Source organism: Lynx canadensis, chromosome D2 (assembly GCF_007474595.2).
Source record: "Lynx canadensis isolate LIC74 chromosome D2, mLynCan4.pri.v2, whole genome shotgun sequence".
NCBI lineage: Eukaryota > Metazoa > Chordata > Mammalia > Carnivora > Felidae > Lynx > Lynx canadensis.
In genome coordinates, this window is record NC_044313.2 from 49550874 (window position 1) to 49568398 (window position 17525).

Below are 17525 nucleotides of genomic sequence, written 5' to 3' on the forward strand. Positions count from 1 at the left end.
GATTACCAAAGCAGTGCTCATTAAAAAAAAAAAAAAAAATCAAGGAAAAGATTCCAGAACCATGTAACAAGGTAGAAAGCTTGAGTTCCCTTAAACCTGAGTATCTGCTGGGGGCCAAAGGCTGGGGGAGAGGCTCAGTGACCTCAGACGGTGGTCATCCAGGTGGACAGGGTGTTCTAGGGGATCATACTGTGACTGCTGGGTGGGTGAGGATGGGCAGAAGGGTTTGGTTTAGAGGCAGCTTAGCCATAGTTAAAGGTGCAGGGCTCGGAGGTGGGTGCTGCTGAGTCATCAAGGGCTTGTTCCTTAATTTCTCTGAGCTTCAGGGTCCTTGTCTATACATAGGGGCTAATAACAATACCTCTTTCCTGGAGTGCTGTGAGTTTTCAGTTACGATTTGATGGTTTTTCACAGCTGGCGCTGTATTGAGTGTCTGTGTTAGAAAGGGCAGCACAGAGCCTGGCTCGGTAGCAGCTGTATTAGTGCCGTGACAAAAAATGTTGATGTTGGGGGTGTGGGGCACAAAGTACCCAGGACAAGATGGCTCAAACCACACGCATTTATTGTCTCACAGTTCTGGAGGCTGGGAGTCTCCGATCAAGGTGTCGGCAGGGTGATCTTGGGCCACTCTCCTTGGCCTGTAGATGACTGTCTTTGTGTCCTCGTGTGTGTGTGCTCACGTCTGTGTCCAAATTTCCTCCTTTTATAAGGATCAGGGCCCATCCTACTGACCTCATATTAGTTGAATCACCTCTTGTTCCCTATCTCTAATGCAATCACATGCTGAGGTACTGGGAACTTAGGACTTAGACTCTGAATTTTGGAGGGGACACAATTCAGCCCTTCATAGCGGTTATTTCTATTCATGGTTCTGTAGTGATGAGGGGCCCGGAAGCTGGCCTTGGCACTGTCTCCAGCTCTCGGTGTGACCTGGCTCAGTCGTGCCTCATCTGGACATCTGCACAGCATCAGGGCCCGGCTGTACAGGGGTCCTTGTAAGCTCTGAGGCAGCTGAAGGTAACTGGGAAACGTGGATCTAACACTACTCTTCAGACTTTAACTGGGGACGGCAGGCAGAGTGACACAGGCTTGGGGGTGTCCTGTCCACTGGGAGGAGGCTGGGTGTGTTTGCTGTCGTGACGACCTGCAGATGGCCAGTAGACAAAGAGCTAGGAGAAGACTGTGACCTTTGGGGGCTGGTACATGTTGGTTTCATTTGTTGTACTCTGTGGTTGTGGATGTGGATTTTGGCTTTTTCTGCTTTGAAATATTTCCTCTCGTTACCCAAGATCTTGTTACTTTTTCTCCTGAGGGCTGCCTGTGTGTGAAAGATAACCTACATCCCTGTGTGCATTAGAAATCCTCCTCTGATTTCTTCCCCCATTTCCTGGGGTTGACTTGGGGCACTTTGAAGACCCTGCGTGGCCAGATTTTGTCTTGGGTGGGTGGGGGGACTCTTCTTTCTGCGTTTGACGAAAGAGTGACCATGGGCCTGTTTTCTGAACATGAGAATGTGAAATCGGTTATGCACTCAAGCTGAAGGTTAATGGGAGCACTAGATCTGCTGAAATAGGTGTGAAACTGGAATATGATGGAAGGGAGCCTTTGTTATGGGGTTTTTAGGGAGAAAGATGTTCGAGATGTTTCACCTTTATTTGATGGGATGTGGGGTGCCTGCCAAGGGGAACACTCACAGCCTGAATGTGTTGGTGCAGTGGGTCTGTAGCCCCAGGTGTGCCCTGCTCTGGGTGTGACAGAGGTGAGCATGTCGTACCTGAGTGCGTTTCTGCAGGTGACTACGCCTAGCTGTCCCTTTTGTAATACAGTGTAAAAGGTCCCTGTGGTTTCAGGAATGGATTCTTTCCACCCACTTCTGGAGGTCACCTTTTCAAAATCCACACAAGGCGCTGTGAGAATAAGGAGTGAACCCTCCTGGACGGTGTCTCCTTATTCAAGAGGAAGTGTCTGGGGGCTCTTCTTGGACAGGAAAACCATCTGCTTTGGTCTGGGCTTCCTAGAACCCCTCTGAAAGGCCAAACCCTTCTTTAATGTTCTCTGTTTCTCAGGGCCTCAAAAGAAAAAAATACACAGAGGATCATTGTCCTTTTATTTTACTCTGAGGACCCTTTGGATGGTCCTGGTCATTTAAAGAATCTTGGAGAAACAGATTGGATTATAGATTTAATTCCAACCAATAATCAATGATAGTAACCTTGCTAAGAGCTGAGCACCTTGTGTTTCTTGTTGGTGGACTTGCCCCTTAGGAACCACCCAGAGGGAGTGTGGTGCATGCCTTCCCTTCTCGGCAGACATAGATACATCCATCACGGGCTCCTTTTTCCACAAGCCCAGGTGTGGCCTCAAGCTCTTTTAGCACAGTACTTGGGGTAGTTCTAACAAGACTTGGCAGTTCTTTCAGGAAGGACCGAAGGACCGTTTGCCTTTTCTGGTCTAATCCCAGCACTTCCATTCTGATGGAGAAACCAGAGCCAGTCAGTTGCCTCACTTAGTTGGCAGAGCATTGTTGACCTCTGGATGATGAAATCAGATGTTTCTTTGCCTTCCATGTCCTACGCCAGCATTTGGTGCAGCAGGCCACCCCTCTGACCACTCTCAACCCCACTGCCATCTAGAAGATTCCATTCTCTGGCTTCTCTTGACTCCCTGAGTGGTCTCTTCTCTTCCAGAAATTTTTATTCCTTCTCCTAGCCTCACAGAGTGTGCATGCCAGGATTTTGTCCTGTGTATGCCCAGAATAGTACTTTCTGTGTGGTTGCTCTATAGGAAGTGCTAGATCCCGCTCTCCCCTTTCCCTGTCTCCTTTCTTACCCAAGGGCTTCGCATTACCAGGTAGTGACTGTGGGCTTGTCACTTACGACCTCCAGTCCCAAGGGGACTGTGTTAGTCTGAAACTCTCCTCACTCCAGACTCCAGTTTCCCACCATCAACAGGCTGTGCGCACAGGGGTTTTCCTTAAGACATCAACTGCAGTACCTTCCCAGATACCCCAACCCAAACTCCTTGCAGCAACCTCCACTCCCCCTCCCCTCCCACATGGTCTCCTTCATCCCTTCCTCCCCACCCCTGCATTGTCCTCATGTTCCATCCCCGTCCATACCCTGTGGACACTGGTTCAGGGGAGCTCCTTGCGTGAGCATTCCAGCTGTTCGCCACACTTCCAGGCCCTTCTGCTTTATCTTCCTCATTCACAGTTGCTGGGGATGGTTCCTGAAGCTCATCCCTGCTCTTTTTTTCCTGTGCTCAAAAACAGGGGGTATCCTTAAGTTTCAGGGCTGAGGAGCTGGGGCCTTCGTTTGTAGGAACCAAGATTATTAATAGGGTTGTGTGAAGCTAGGTGGGGTTTGGAGCACCCTGTAAGCCCAAAGAGTTTGGACAGCTAACTGAGAGAGAGGGAGATAAAGCCCTTACCTTTTTCCCCCTTCCTTTCTTTCTTTCTTTTTCTGTGATTAAATACGTATAATGTAGCATTTGCCATCTTAGCCATTTTTTTAAAACAATGTTTATTCATTTTTGAGGGACAACACGAGTTGGGGGGGGCAGATACGGGGGACAGAGGATCCGAAGCAGGCTCCACGTTGACAGGGGTGAGTCCGATGTGGAGCTTGAACTCATGAACCACAAGACTGTGACCTGAGCTGAAGTCAGATGCTCAGCCGACTGAGCCACCCAGGCACCCCGTCTTAACCATTTTTTATTTTATTTTATTAAAAAAAAAATTTTTTTTAACCTTTATTTATTTTTGAGACAGAGAGAGACAGAGCATGAATGGGGGAGGGGCAGAGAGAGAGGGAGACACAGAATCGGGAACAGGCTCCAGGCTCTGAGCCATCAGCCCAGAGCCCGATGCGGGGCTCGAACTCACGGACCGCGAGATTGTGACCTGAGCCGAAATCGGACGCTTAACCGACTGAGCCACCCAGGCGCCCCTTAACCATTTTTTAAATGTAGACTTCAGTGGTATTAAACACATTCATAATGTGCTACCACCCCCACCATTTATCTCCAGAACTCTTCAATCTTGCAAAATTGAAACTCTACCCGTTAAACAGTAATTCCCTATTTTTTCCTCCTTGCCCCAGCCCTTGACAACTGTCATTCTACTTTCTATGTCTATGATTTTGATTATTTTAAGTACTTCTATAAATGGCATCAAGCAATGTTTGTCTTTTTTGTGTGTGACTGGCTTATTTCACTTAGCGTGATGTCCTCAGAACTCATCTGTGTTGTAGAACATGTGTGGATTTCCTATTTTTTTTTAAGGCTAAGTAACATTCCGATGTATATATGCCCCACATTTTGCTTACCCATTCATCCAGCAATGGACACTTGTACTGCATTTTAGATATTATGAGATATTTAGATATTTAGTTGTGTTGTGTTTTAGATATTATGAGAAATGCTGTCAACATGGGTATTGGGATATTTCTTTGAGACCCTGCTTTCAGTTTTTTGGGGTATATTCCCAAAAGTGGACTTACTGAATCATGTGGTAATACTATTTTTACTTTTTTTTGGAGAAACCACCATACTAGTTACCATAGTGGCTATACCATTTTATATTCCCACCAACAGTGCACGAGGGTTCTCATTTCTCTACATTGTTTTTTTGTTTTTTGTTTTTGTTTGCTTTATTGGTAGTAGCCATCCCAAGGGGTCTGAGGTAGTATCTCATTGTGGTTTTGATTTGCATGTCTCTAAAGATGAGTGATGTTGAGCATCTTTTCATGTGCTTGTGGCTGTTTGTGCGTCTTCTTTGGAGAAATGTCTATTCAAGTCATTTGCCTATTTTTTTAAAAGTATTTTTATTTATTTTGAGAGAGAGAGAGAGAGAGAGAGCGAGCGCAGAGGAGGGGCAGAGAGAGAAAATCTCAAGGAGGGTCTGCACTGTGCAGGGCTCGAACTCACAAACTGTGAGATCATGACCTGATTCAAAATCAAGAGTTGGAGGCTTAACCGACCAAGCCACTCAGGCACCCCATTTGCCTATTTTTGAATCAGCTTTAAAATTTTTTTAAATTTTTTATTTTGTTTTATTTTGTTGTTTTAGGAGTTCTCTATGTATCTGGATATTAATCTTTTATCATATATGTGACTTGCAAATATTTTCCGCCTTTCTGTGGGTTGCATTTTTATTCTGTCAGTAGTGCCTTTCAGTACTCATTATGTCTTTCTCTTTTGTTGCCCATGCTTTTGGTGTTGTATCTAAGAAAATATTGCCAAGCTCAATGTCATGAAGCCCTATATTTTATTATAAGAGTTTTATAGTTTTAGCTCTGGGTTGGACTTGATATTAGGACTTAGATTAATTTTGAGTTAATTTTTGTTTATGGTTTTAGGTAAGGGTCCAGATTCATTCTTTTGCATGTATATATCCAGTTTCCCCAGCATGTTTTGTTTTGTTTTGTTTTGTTTTGTTTTATTACATTTCATTTCATTTCATTTCATTTCATTTCATTTCATTTCATTTCATTTCATTTCATTTCATTTCATTTCATTTCATTTATTTTAGAGTGCATGCAAGCAGGGGAGAGGGGCAGAGGGAGAGAGAGAGAATCTTAAGCAGGTTCCATGCTCAGCACAGAGCCCGATGTGGGGCTCAATCCTATGACCCTGGTGTTATGATCTGCTCTGAAATCAAGGATTGGATGCTCAACTGACGGAGCCACTCAGGTGCCTCTCCCAGCATCATTTCTTGAAAAGACTGTCCTTTCTTCAGTGAATGGTCTTGGCACTTGTCAGGAGTATTTGAGCATTTATGGGAAGGTTTATTTGTGTTCCAAATTAGCTTTGAAATTAGGAAATATAAGTCCTCCAGCTTTATTCTTCTTCTTCATGATTGTTTTGGCTATTTGGGGTTCGTTGAGGCTCCATATTAATTTTAAGATGGGCTTTTCTGTTTCTGCAAAATAAGTCTTTGGGATTCTGATAGGGACTGCGTTGAGACTATAGATCATGTTGGCTGATGTTGGCATCTTAACAAAGCCCTTGCTTTTTTCTTTATTTCCTTGTGTTTTGTTGCTGCAGTGTTGTGTTTTGAATAAGAGTACTGAAAAAGGAGTTTGCGGGAGAGGGCAGCAGTGAAGAGTAGGGGAGTTACGGCAGCTGGGGATGACGTACAGTGGAGTCAGGGAGCAGGGGCACTTGGATCTCCGGGGCAGGTTAGCATGTGTGAGCAGTTCCTGCCCAGTTACAAAGTACTTTCAGCATCTGTTACTTTATTTGCCCGGCACAATAATCAGTGAAATACAGATAAAGACTTTTTATAGCTCTGGCGTATAGATGAGGAAACTGAGGCTCAGAAAAAATAATTTGCCCCTGGTCACCCATTAGGTGACCAAACCAAGGAGAGCCCAGGTCCATCCAGCTCCTGATCCTGTGCCCTTTGTCGTGTGTACTGTGCAGTCACTCTGTACCTCCCACCCCTGTGGCAGGGGTCTTGGTGGGTTCAAACTCAGCCGGAACATTGTGAGGAGTGAGAAGTTAGTGGTTCTCCATGGTCTCAGAGTCCTGGGGACCCAGGCTTGGTGGTCAGTAATCTTCAAGGTGCCCCGCAAAGCAGATGAGGAGGGTGCTGTTGATGCTGCTGAAGGAAGAGGGGCAGAAGTGGCAGCTCATTGCTGATGAGAGCAAGACCTTTCCTCTTTGCCCTTTGTGGACTGAACGTCCCTGACCTGTCCAGCTTGGGTCTCGTGTCCTTGCCTACTTTGCAGCTTACGCCCTGAGACTTGGGCTCTTCCCAGAGCCATCATTTCCTCTGGCTGACTCCTCAGCCTACCTGATCTGAGATTAATGGAAAATGGCCATTTTGGGGGATGACGTAGCATTAAGGGGACGGTGGGAGGGAGACGTTTTGCAGTTCTTTTGCATTCAGTCTGAGCATTAGAATCATGAACAGGTTCCCCAAGCCCCATTGGTTCATTCTATTTCCTGCTGCCTTCTAAGCCAGGGTGGAAATACCTATCTGGCTTGTTCCAGAGATTGTGCTGGTCTCCCTTGGTGGGTCAGGATGAGCTGATGGCCAGAGGAGTGACAAGGTTGGAGGGGTCGAAGCCAGGAGCAGAGGACAAGGCTGGCGGCTGAGGTGTGGCAGAGATGACTAGAACCCATCTTTCTCTTGTTTCTCTTCTTCCTTCCCGCTGTTGGAAAGATAACCTTGGCCTCAGTGCCAAATGCTGGCGCATAAGCCACTTTTTGGCACAGCCCTGCCAGAGTTTCTAACCCATCAGTTGTGACTCCTCACCTCAGCATTGTCACTGAGTAGGGGGATGGCTGCTCACAGCCTCTGCTGTCCACTGGGACGAGGAACTGGTGAGTTTTGTTTTTTTCTGATCTTATTGCAAAGGAAGTAATACGGGGCTGGTAGATAAGAGTCTTGTTTGAATCTGGATCCGCTTACTAGCTTTGTGGACGTGGGTGAGTTACTTGGCCTCTTTGAGCCTGTATTTTGCCATTTAGAAAATGAGTTGTTAATAGGCCATTTCTCATAGTGTTGTTGGGGTGATTAAATGAAATAATCCATATAAATAGTACTTATCTGCGAGAAGTACTTAATAAATGTTAGCTGCTATGAGTAGTCAGAACTCCATGGTTAGTATATTCAAGAAAAGCTTGAGCCCAAACATGTAAGGTGGCGAGTGCTTGTTGGTAGCTCTCCCTGTCACTCTCTGACTCATGTCCATCGGTCTCTTTGATACCCAGGAAGTTCAGGGTGTAAGTGGAGTGCAGGTACAGTTTGCACTTGCTGTTTCTCTACTTGAAATAATCCTTCAGCATTCTGCACTTCCTTCAGGTCTCTGTTCAGATTGACCTCAGAGAGACAACCCTCCCCCCGCCATTGTATCACAGTGCCTATCTCTTCGCCACACCCCAGTCACCTTCCATTTTACTGTGTAGTATTTTTCTTGGTAGTACTTATTACCTGATGCAGTCTGCACTTGTTTATTAGTGAGGCTGTCCTCTTCCGCCCCCACTCCTGTGAGCTCCGTGTGAGCTCCGTGAGCTCTCTCGTTCTCTGCTGCACCCCCAGGACTTCCTAGCACCGTGCTCACTGAGCATTTGGTGAATGAATGGGCTCTGTGCTCCCCCCGGGGCAGACGTGCCCGCCTACCAAGGGGTGGTGTCTGATGCAGAGTGCCCTCACTCCGTCTCTCTTGAGGTGGGCTGACCGGTGCCCGTGTGTAGGTAGGTGGTAGTGAGGACTGTGAGAAGGTTTGGGGCGGGCTGGAATGATGCCAAGCATGCAGAGAGCACTCTGGCTTGTTCCATGTGACTCAGAAACTAGAGACCCGCAAGGAAGGCCAGGGATGGATTGGAATTGGCCATGGCCAGGCACAGTGGTGGAAGAGGGGAAAAGAGGCCTCCTTATCCTACAGGCAAAGAAACAGGTGGAGTGTTAAGAGTTAGGGTTTATGGAGTGCGTGCCCTGTGCCTGGCTCTGTCCTCAGGGCTTTACCTCTCTTTACTCACTTAGTCCTCAAACCCATCATTCTTCCTGTTTTATTTTTTATTTTATTTTATTTTACTATTTATTTTGTTTTTTTAAGTTTTCTTTATTTTCGTTATCTCTACACCCAACATGGGGTTCGGACTCACAACCCCGAGGTCAAGAGTCGCACCCTCCACCCGCTGAGCCAGCCGGGTGCCCCTTCCTGTTTTATGAACGAGGACATGAGGCACAGAAGGTGGAAACAACTTGCCCAGGATCACACAGCGCAGGGGGCTTGCGCTGACACCCTGCAGTGGTACAGGGCGGTGCCTCCTGGTTATAGTCTGTGTAGAGGACGTGGCCTCTTCTCCCTTTACTGAGGAGTGGAGGGGGAGTCCTAGTTGAGAGCAGGAGGGAGCCGGCAGTGCCGGGTGCCTTGTGAGAGCTGCTTCCTGCCCACGGTTACTTAATTCTAGGGCAGATGTGCCACAGTGAGCTGTCCATCTGCAGCATCGTGGAGGCTCGGCTGCCCCTTAGGTGTTCGTGCTGCTCTGGTTCCCTGTTCCCTCTTGCTGTGTCCTCTTGGCTGCTGTGCCAGGCAAATAAGCTGTCACAAGGGTAGCAGCCCTGAGCTGTGATTTGGGGGATGCTGCTCAGGCTTGGTCACGTTCACTGGTGGAGAACATGCCCCTAGATCATTGTGTTTTTTAAAAAAAAATTTATTTATTTGTATTTTTTAAATTTACACCCAAATTAGTTAGCATATAGTGCAACACTGATTTCAGGAGTAGATTCCTTAGTGCCCCTTACCCATTTAGCCCATCCCCCCTCCCACAACCCCTCCGTAACCCTCAGTTCTCCATATTTAAGAGTCTCTTCTGTTCTGGCCCCCTCCCTGTTTTTATATTATTTTTGCTTCCCTTCCCTTATGTTCATCTGTTTTATATCTTTAAGTCCTCCTATGAGTGAATTGGTCTTTCTCTGACTGACTAATTTCGCTTAGCATAATACCCTCTAGTTCCATCCACGTTGTTGCAAATGGCAAGATCTCATTTTTTTTGATTTCCGAGTAATACTCCATTGTATGTATGTGTGTATATACACACACACACACACACACACACACACACACACACACACACACATATACCACATCTTCTTTATCCATTCATTCATCGATGGACATTTGGGCTCTTTCCATACTTTGGCTGTTGTTGATAGTACTGCTATAAACATGGGGGTGCACGTGTCCCTTCGAAACAGCACACCTATATCCCTTGGATAAATGCCTAGTAGTGTAATTGCTGGGTCGTAGGGTAGTTCTATTTTTAGTTTTTTGAGGAACCTCCATACTGTTTTCCAGAGTGGCTGCACCAGCTTGCATTGCCACCAACAATGCAAAAGAGATCCTCTTTCTCCACATCCTCGCCAACATCTGTTGTTGCCTGCGTTGTTCATGTTAGCCATTCTGACAGGTGGGAGGTGGTATCTCATGGTGGTTTTGATTTGTGTTTCCCTGATGATGAGTGATGTTGAGCATTTTTTCATGTGTCAGTTGGCCATCTGGATGTCTTCTTTGGAGAAGTGTCTATTCATGTCTTCTGTCTATGTCTTCACTGGATTATTTTTTGGGTGTTGAGTTTGATAAGTTCCTTATAGATTTTGGATACTAACCCTTTATCTGATATGTCGTTTGCAAATATCTTCTCCCATTCTGTCGGTTGCCTTTTAGTTTTGCTGATTGTTTCCTTCCCTGTGCAGAAGCTTTTTAGTCTGATGAGGTCCCAGTAGTTCATTTTTGCTTTTGTTTCCCTTACCTCCGGAGACGTGTTGAGTAAGAAGTTGCTGCGGCCAAGATCAAAGAGGTTTTTGCCTGCTTTCTCCTTGAGGATTTGGATGGCTTCCTGTCTTACGTTTAGGTCTTTCCTCCATTTTGAGTTTATTTTTGTGTGTGGTGTAAGAAAGTGGTCCAGGTTCATTTTTCTGCATGTTGCTGTCCAGTTTTCCCAGCACCACTTGCTGAAGAGACTGTCTTCATTCCATTGAATATTCTTTTCTGCTTTGTCAAAGATTAGTTGGCCATACGTTTGTGGTTCCATTTCTGGGTTCTCTATTCTGTTCCATTGATCTGAGTGTCTGTTTTTGTGCCAGATCCATTGCGTTTTAGTAGGAAACTCTTAACACCCATCCCAATCTCCCTCCCCCCACCATCCCTGCAGTGACAGCCTAGCCTCCTTCCCAGGGAGCCCACCAGACCCTGCTTTGGGCCACCATCTGTGCTTTCTAGGTTCAGAACTGTAACCCAGCCCAGCTGGGAGGTGACAGAAGAAAACAGGACTTTTTCTGTTGTTTTGGGTGACAGAAAGCCAGAAGCGAGGAGAATTGTTCCCACCTGGTGCCAGGTTGATGGTCCCAGGTCCTCCCCCTGCTCCCATCCTGGAGCTTAGCACCCCCTGACGGGAGATGACAAAGCCTCCAGGAGCCTTTTCCAGCTGATGAGGGGGAGCAAGCTTTCTGACTGCTGTTTTTAATCTCTGGAAAATCAACAAACTTCCATCTTCCTCTTGTGCCTTTGGGGCGGGGGGGCGGGGGGACTCAAACGGTCCGACAGTGAGAGAAGCATCTTTATTTTAATCTTACTGAGTGATCAGTTCTGGGTGTGCATGTGTTGTTTTCCCTACCTGTTCATACTTTCGCTTTGGGGCATTTGTGGCAGGAGATGGAGGTGGGTCACAGATTACAACACTGACGTCTGAGTTTCCTCAGGATCAGGTAGTTCAGTTCCTTAGCTCCTTATCTCATGGATGATTCCAGAGTCCAGCGGGAGGGGGTTAAGGAGTGATCCTCAAGCCCAGCAGGCATCCGTCTTCACACTCCCCCCATGCAGATCTCACCTGCACACTTGGATGTCAACCCTCCATTTAGCCAGGAAAGGAACACCCCCATTCACCTTTGAAAGAGGGGCTACTGGTTTTTATCATGACCCCAGGAAGGGAGAAGTAAGCATCCTTACTGTGATATCTTAGCAAGTTCATTATTCTTGTCCTAAACTTGGCAGAGAATACTATAGCTGTATCTCAGTGGGGAAAACTAAGTCTTCTCTTACAAACCTGACACTTAGGGGGGTGGCTTATGTATACCAGAGGTACATCATCACTTGACCCATGACAGCAGGTCAGGGACAAGGTGAATTGCCTGTCCTGAGGCAGGCACGTGGGGTGCACGAAGCAGGACTTCCTTCACTGATAGGCCAGGCTCTGGCTGCTCCATTCCGGGGCCGTGGTCACCCCATACCTCTCTGACATGTTGAGGCTTGCCAGCCTCCCACTTTGGGTCTCGGTATCCACAGCCTTGGGTCATATTTTTATTTTTTAAAGGAAAAGATTAAAACAAATTTTTTAATGTTTATTTTTGAGAGAGAGAGAGGGAGACAAAGCATGAGTGGGAGATGGGCAGAGAGAGAGGGAAACAGAATCTGAAGCAGGCTCCAGGCTCTGAGCTGTCAACACCCCCAACGTGGGGCTGGAACCCACGAACCACGAGATCATGACCTGAACTGAAGTCGGATGCTTAATTGACTGAGCCACCCAGGCACCCCACCTTGGCTCATATTTTTAAACGGAAGGAGAAGCTGAGGGCCTGGTGTGTGTGTGTGTGTGTGGGGGGGGGGCATTGCTGCACTGACCCGTGATTCTGCAAAAGGACTTCTCAGCAGCCAAAGTACCTCCCGCCAGCAACTCCTGAGGTCCTCAGAAGCAGGGGAGGTGTTCTCTGCACAGCACAAAGCACTTTTCGTGCTCTTGCCGCCTTCCTCATCTCTGCAGCTCACAGAATTGGTGCCTCTTGAATGAGGGTGCCTCTGCTCTACGACCTGCCACGCACCCAGCACTGGCATGGCTGTTGGGGTGGCCAGGAAGCAGCAGCACTTGTCAGGGCCGTGGAGCCATGACTCCTCTCACTCCCTTTCTTCCCAGTTTCAGTCCCCTCTCTGGCTTAGCTTACAGTGCCTGTTGAGTGTGTTCTTGGTGGGGGAAGGAAGGCAAGGAGGAGACAAGCCCACTGTAGGGGGCATCCAGGCAGTAAGGCCATGGGCAAGGCTGGCTCCACTCTGAGACTTTTCATTTGCACAGGAGGATAGGCTCTGCCTGTGTTGCTTCCAGGCTGAGTTGGTTTCTCAGGTGCTTGTCCAAGCTCACCATCCTCCAGGGCCAGCTCCAGGCTGCTTCCTCCATGAAGCCTCCCTTGACTGCCCTTCTACCTTCAGAGCCTGGCAGCAGTGTTGTGTGTAGGGATCAGGAGCACAGCCTTGGGGCTAGACTGGGTTTGTGTCCTGTTCATACCCTTACTCGTCCCTCTATCAGGACCTTAGGCAAATTTGTTAATTTTGCTAACCCTTAGTTTTCTACTCTGTAAAATGGGCCTAATGACAGCCTCAGGGTTGCTTTAGGAATCCCTGAAGTGCTTAGCACAGCTGGACACTAGTTCTCGGTGTGTATTAGCTGCTATTATTATTATTGTTAGTGAGTACCATATAGTCTGGCAGTCTGTTCATCCTGCACTGTTTGACCTTGTCACTCTAGTACCGCTATGACTTTCAATAAGCAGAGGATTGAAAATGGCAGGGTTGGAAGGCCTGGTTTGACCACGGTGGCAGCAGCTGGCACTTGGAGCGCTGGCTGTGCCGGGTGCTGTCTCAAGTCCTTTTCACATTAACTCAGTAGATTCCTCTGTTAGGAAAGTACTCCTCCTAGCCCATTTTACGGATAAGCACATGGAGGCAGGGAGAGCTGAGTGGCTTTCCCAAAGGCACACAGCGGCTAAGTGGCAGAGTTGGGGGAGTTCAGCCCAGGCAGGCTGGCACCGCTGTGGGTGTTCTAGTCAATACTGCCTTCATTTAAGGTTGAGGGGCCCCGGCTCAGAGAGGGGAAGGGACTTCTGCACGGTTTCACAGCAGCTGAGTAGCCTCCTGAGCCCCTGGCTTGTCTTCTTTTCACCAGGCCTGGCCCAGGGCCTTGCAGGGCTCAGGCGTGCGTCAGGAACCTGGTGGACACGTGCAAGCACAAGAGCGATTGGGTGCCCTCGGTCATCTGCCTGTGACCTGGGGGAGGGTTCCAGGACCTCCTGGCTAGAGCCCCCAGGAAAAGAGTGGCTCGCTTTCTCCCTCCCGCTTCCCAGGTGCTTGGGGGGGGGGGGGGGCTGGTTGGCATGTCCTCCCGGCCTCTCCTCACCCTCCCGGAGCACAGGGAGGACTCTGTGTGCTGGCTCAAGGCTGGAACAAGTCCCTTCGGTGCCTACAGGTTTCATGGGGAGGAAGCGTGAGTCACTGGGGCCTTTTTGAGCTCTAGGTGAATGGAGGGGTGTATTAGGTGACAAGCTAAGCTTGTCTCTTTTGGGCCCCACAGGCTGCGGGAGGTGGCCTTGTTGGAGGGCTGGGGCATTCTGTTATCGCTTGGGTGATTTTACTGGAAGTTCTTTTGAAGTGGTCTCCCTGACCCAGTGGGGCTGAGTCACAGAGTAAACACAATTAGCAGGGGCTGGGCTCATGGGAAGGATGCAGACAATGCGTGGGTCCCACGGCTTGCTGGCTGCCTTTCGGGGCCTCTGCCACGGTTTGCATTGGTTTCCCACCCGATGACTCCGGTCATCCCTGCTGCCCTGCGTTTATTCTGTCTGTCGACCACATGCCCTCGGGGACTTGTTGGAAATGCAGAGTCTCAGGCCCCCGTCGTCTCCCCACGTCAGAATCTACATTTTGCTCGGGTCCCCAGGTAGCCCCCATGGCAGGAAAGAGCTCCCTTGTGTCCCTCTGTGGTCTACACGTCCATGAAAAGCTGGGCTTATGCCCTGCTCTCCTTTCCTGGAAACGTTTCCAGACCATCGACTTCTGGGTCCTCTCAGTTTGTGGGGGTGCCCTGAGTGGTGGTGTCCTGCGGGGATGTGGGAGGGCACATGGGGAGGGAGTGGGAGGCAGTGCCAGCGCGGGAGCCGGGTTGATTCTTCAGCCCTCACTGGCCTGGGCCTCTCTGCCAGGTTGGGGTATGCTTTAGGTTTCAGGGCAGGTGGGGTGTGAGTGCCTGCATGAAACTCCTGGGGGAATTGGGGGTGGCTGGGAGGCGTGTGCCTGTGAGAGGAGGCTGCTGTTGGCCTCCAGATTCGATTGTGAAACCCCAGAGGTAGATGACGCCTGACACCCGCCCTTCAGAAGCCACCGGCTTTGAAAGGACACCGCGTGACTTTGGAGGAGAGTGACTCCTCTTGCTTTTTCCCGACATCCTGACCACACAGGCTTTTTAAGACAACAATAGCAGCAGAGACAAAGCATGACCAAGACAGCGTCGTCTTCGGGCCTTTTTTCCCTCTGAATGACGTCTAAGGCCCTGGGAACATTGTAAAAACTGGGCCCTGTCCAATTTTAATCACTCCCTGCCGGCCCCCAGCTCCTAGGAGCCCTGCCAGCCGACTCAGGGGTGGTGATGCCCAGAGATGCAGATAGAGATGTCACGCTGCCCCCAGGTCAGGCCCCAGAACCCCAGCAGGACTTTGGGGACAGAGAAGAGGGACAGAATGTGTTGGTTGGCCAGTTGACTCCCCCAGCCAGGGAGGGAGATGGGCGGAGAGAGACAAGGGCGTCTGCCAAGTTTAATTAACAGTGGAAACTGGCCGTGGGGGAGGAGGGAGGCAACTTGATGAGGAGGGGCGCTTTACTGGAAGATGGGGCTCTGCTGATGCCAGTAGTGGGGAAGAGGCAAGGCCTTCCCGCGAGGAGCGGCTGCTGGAGCGCGGGGCCGTGCTGTCGCAAGCACGATCCAGCTCAGAGATCTGCAAGGTGTGAGTGGGAGAGTTTATTTGCGCCTGCTTTTCTGAGTGGGCATCTTTTGAAAACAGTCCACCAACATGCCAGCTGGCTAGCCTTCCTCGTCCCCATAAAGAAAAAAATAATTAAGAAATTGGCAATTGAGTTGAGAAAACAGGCATTGTGTTACGTTTTTGTCCTTTGACATACCAGCGGATTGCCTGAATTGCATCTGACATTGCTTCGTGGATCCTTATGCAATGTTTGATGTTTATGGCGTGGGAAGAGAGATGATTTAAGAAACTTGTGGTGCTCGTTGTTTTGTTGGGACAAAAATGCAGAAACGTTGAATGGACAGCAAAATGAATTGTGTGGGTCGGACTTGAAATATGGGAGGTATTTCACTGAATGTTGCTACTCGTTTTTTGGTGGGATCAAGGAATTTCAGGGCTGAACAGGGTTTTCTAGTTCCTTTTCCCTTCAAGTGATGTGCAGAACCGTGCTGTGGTCTCCCTGCCAGGTGGGCACGGGGCCTCCGTGAAGTGAACGCGTGTGTCGACAGGGGCCCTGCCCTTCCTAGGTATCTGCAGACCGAGCCAGCCCTGTCCGTCAGGCGCCCCCACCCGCAGCTTTTCTCCGGCACCTACCTGCTGTGTCCATTTCTGGTGCCAGAAGCTGTGTTGAACAAACAGATCCCTTTGACAGTCCCATCTGAAGACAGAATATCTTCAATCCACCCTAAACACCTAAGGTCTTAAGAGAGTCTCAGAAAATTCGGTCACAAGGCCACTGGTCATCCTGGCCACTGTCCTAGTTCTTGCTATTATGAAAGTCCCTTTTCCTTGTGTTTTCTTTTTGCTCTCCGCTTTTGTCTCTTTTTCTGGTGGGCGTACCTGCCAGCTCTCCCGCCTACCATTATGCCAGGGCTGCTCGGCTGTCTGCCCTTCCTCTCCTCCCCTCAGGTTTTCCCGTCTGCTCAGGGTCATCTGTCACCCTGCTGGCCTCTCCCTTCCCCGCCCCCACGGGTCTCCTTCTTTCTCTCCCCTGTTTACCCCCATCTCTTCATCCCTTTGCTGTCCCTTCGGGGAGTGCGCAGGTATCAGGTAGCTAGTCAAGAGTTGAGGTGGGAGATGGGGCGCCTGGGTGGCTCAGTCGGTTAAGCGGCCGACTTCGGCTCAGGTCATGATCTCGCGGTCCGTGAGTTCGAGCCCCGCGTCGGGCTCTGTGCTGACAGCTCAGAGCCTGGAGTCTGTTTCAGATTCTGTGTCTCCCTCACTCTCTGACCCTCCCCCGTTCATACTCTGTCTCTCTCTGTCTCAAAAATAAATAAACGTTAAAAAAAAATTTTTAAAAAAGAGTTGAGGTGGGAAAGAAGAAACTTTGACATCTGGCCCCCACGTTTCAGGTCCTGGAGCCCTAGATCTCATTAGTTCTTGGCTGCTTTCTCACATGGGAGCCCTGAGGCTTATGCAAAGGCTTTACCGCAAAAATCCCGTCTCTCGCTCACCCGCTCTGCCTGGTACACACACTTCTTCACTGTGTAGTTTTGTGCAGGACAAAACCCTGCATTCCTGCTGTTACCTTGTTTTCTTTGACCCACCGCCTGCGCATGGGTGCTTTTCTCAGCTCCCAAGGTAGTCTTGGTCGGCTTGCCCTCTTAACACTGTGTCCCCTGTAGCCACAAGCAAAGCATGCAGTCAGGGGGAACATGTAATCCTGACATGGGACAGGGGAGAGGACCTCATAAGCTGTCTGGCTGAACCCCATCCTTGTTCAGGTCGGGAGCACAGTTCCAGGAAACAAGTGACTTGCTCAGTGGATGAGAGCTAGGTTCAGAAGCTGGGTTTCTTCACCCAGAGGTTTTACTGATGCCAGGCAGGTAACATCCTAGCCTTGGAAGCTGTGGTGTGGCAGTTGTGTGCCCACCTCAGGGGTTAACAACGTTAAGTGTTGGCCAAACAAAGGGCACGTACTGCTCCCTGGCTTTGGTGACCGTGTAATTGCTCAAAATTTTATAAGTAACTTTTAATAAGGGGGCAGGCACTGACTACATCATTAACGACTGAGCTTGAATATAGCCAGAACGCGAGAGCAGAACAGTCGGGCAAAAAGAACAAATAGTTCATAGGTGTTTAGCTTCTCCTCTCTTGCTGTCTGCATGGAAGCCAGCGTCATATTGATAAAGATCTGTAGGAAATCCCGAGACCCTATTTTAGCCTGGGGCATATGTTGCTCCCTTGCTAAGCTTTTCCCCAGATGTCTTAACAAGAAGCCATCTGACTGGCT

General features: G+C 49.0%; 1 protein-coding gene across 3 annotated transcripts in view; it reads left to right on the forward strand.

Moving 5' to 3' along the window:
- The window catches only part of DLG5 (discs large MAGUK scaffold protein 5), a 127400-nt gene that overhangs the window by 32093 nt on the left and 77782 nt on the right, over positions 1-17525 (forward strand). The window lies entirely within an intron of this gene.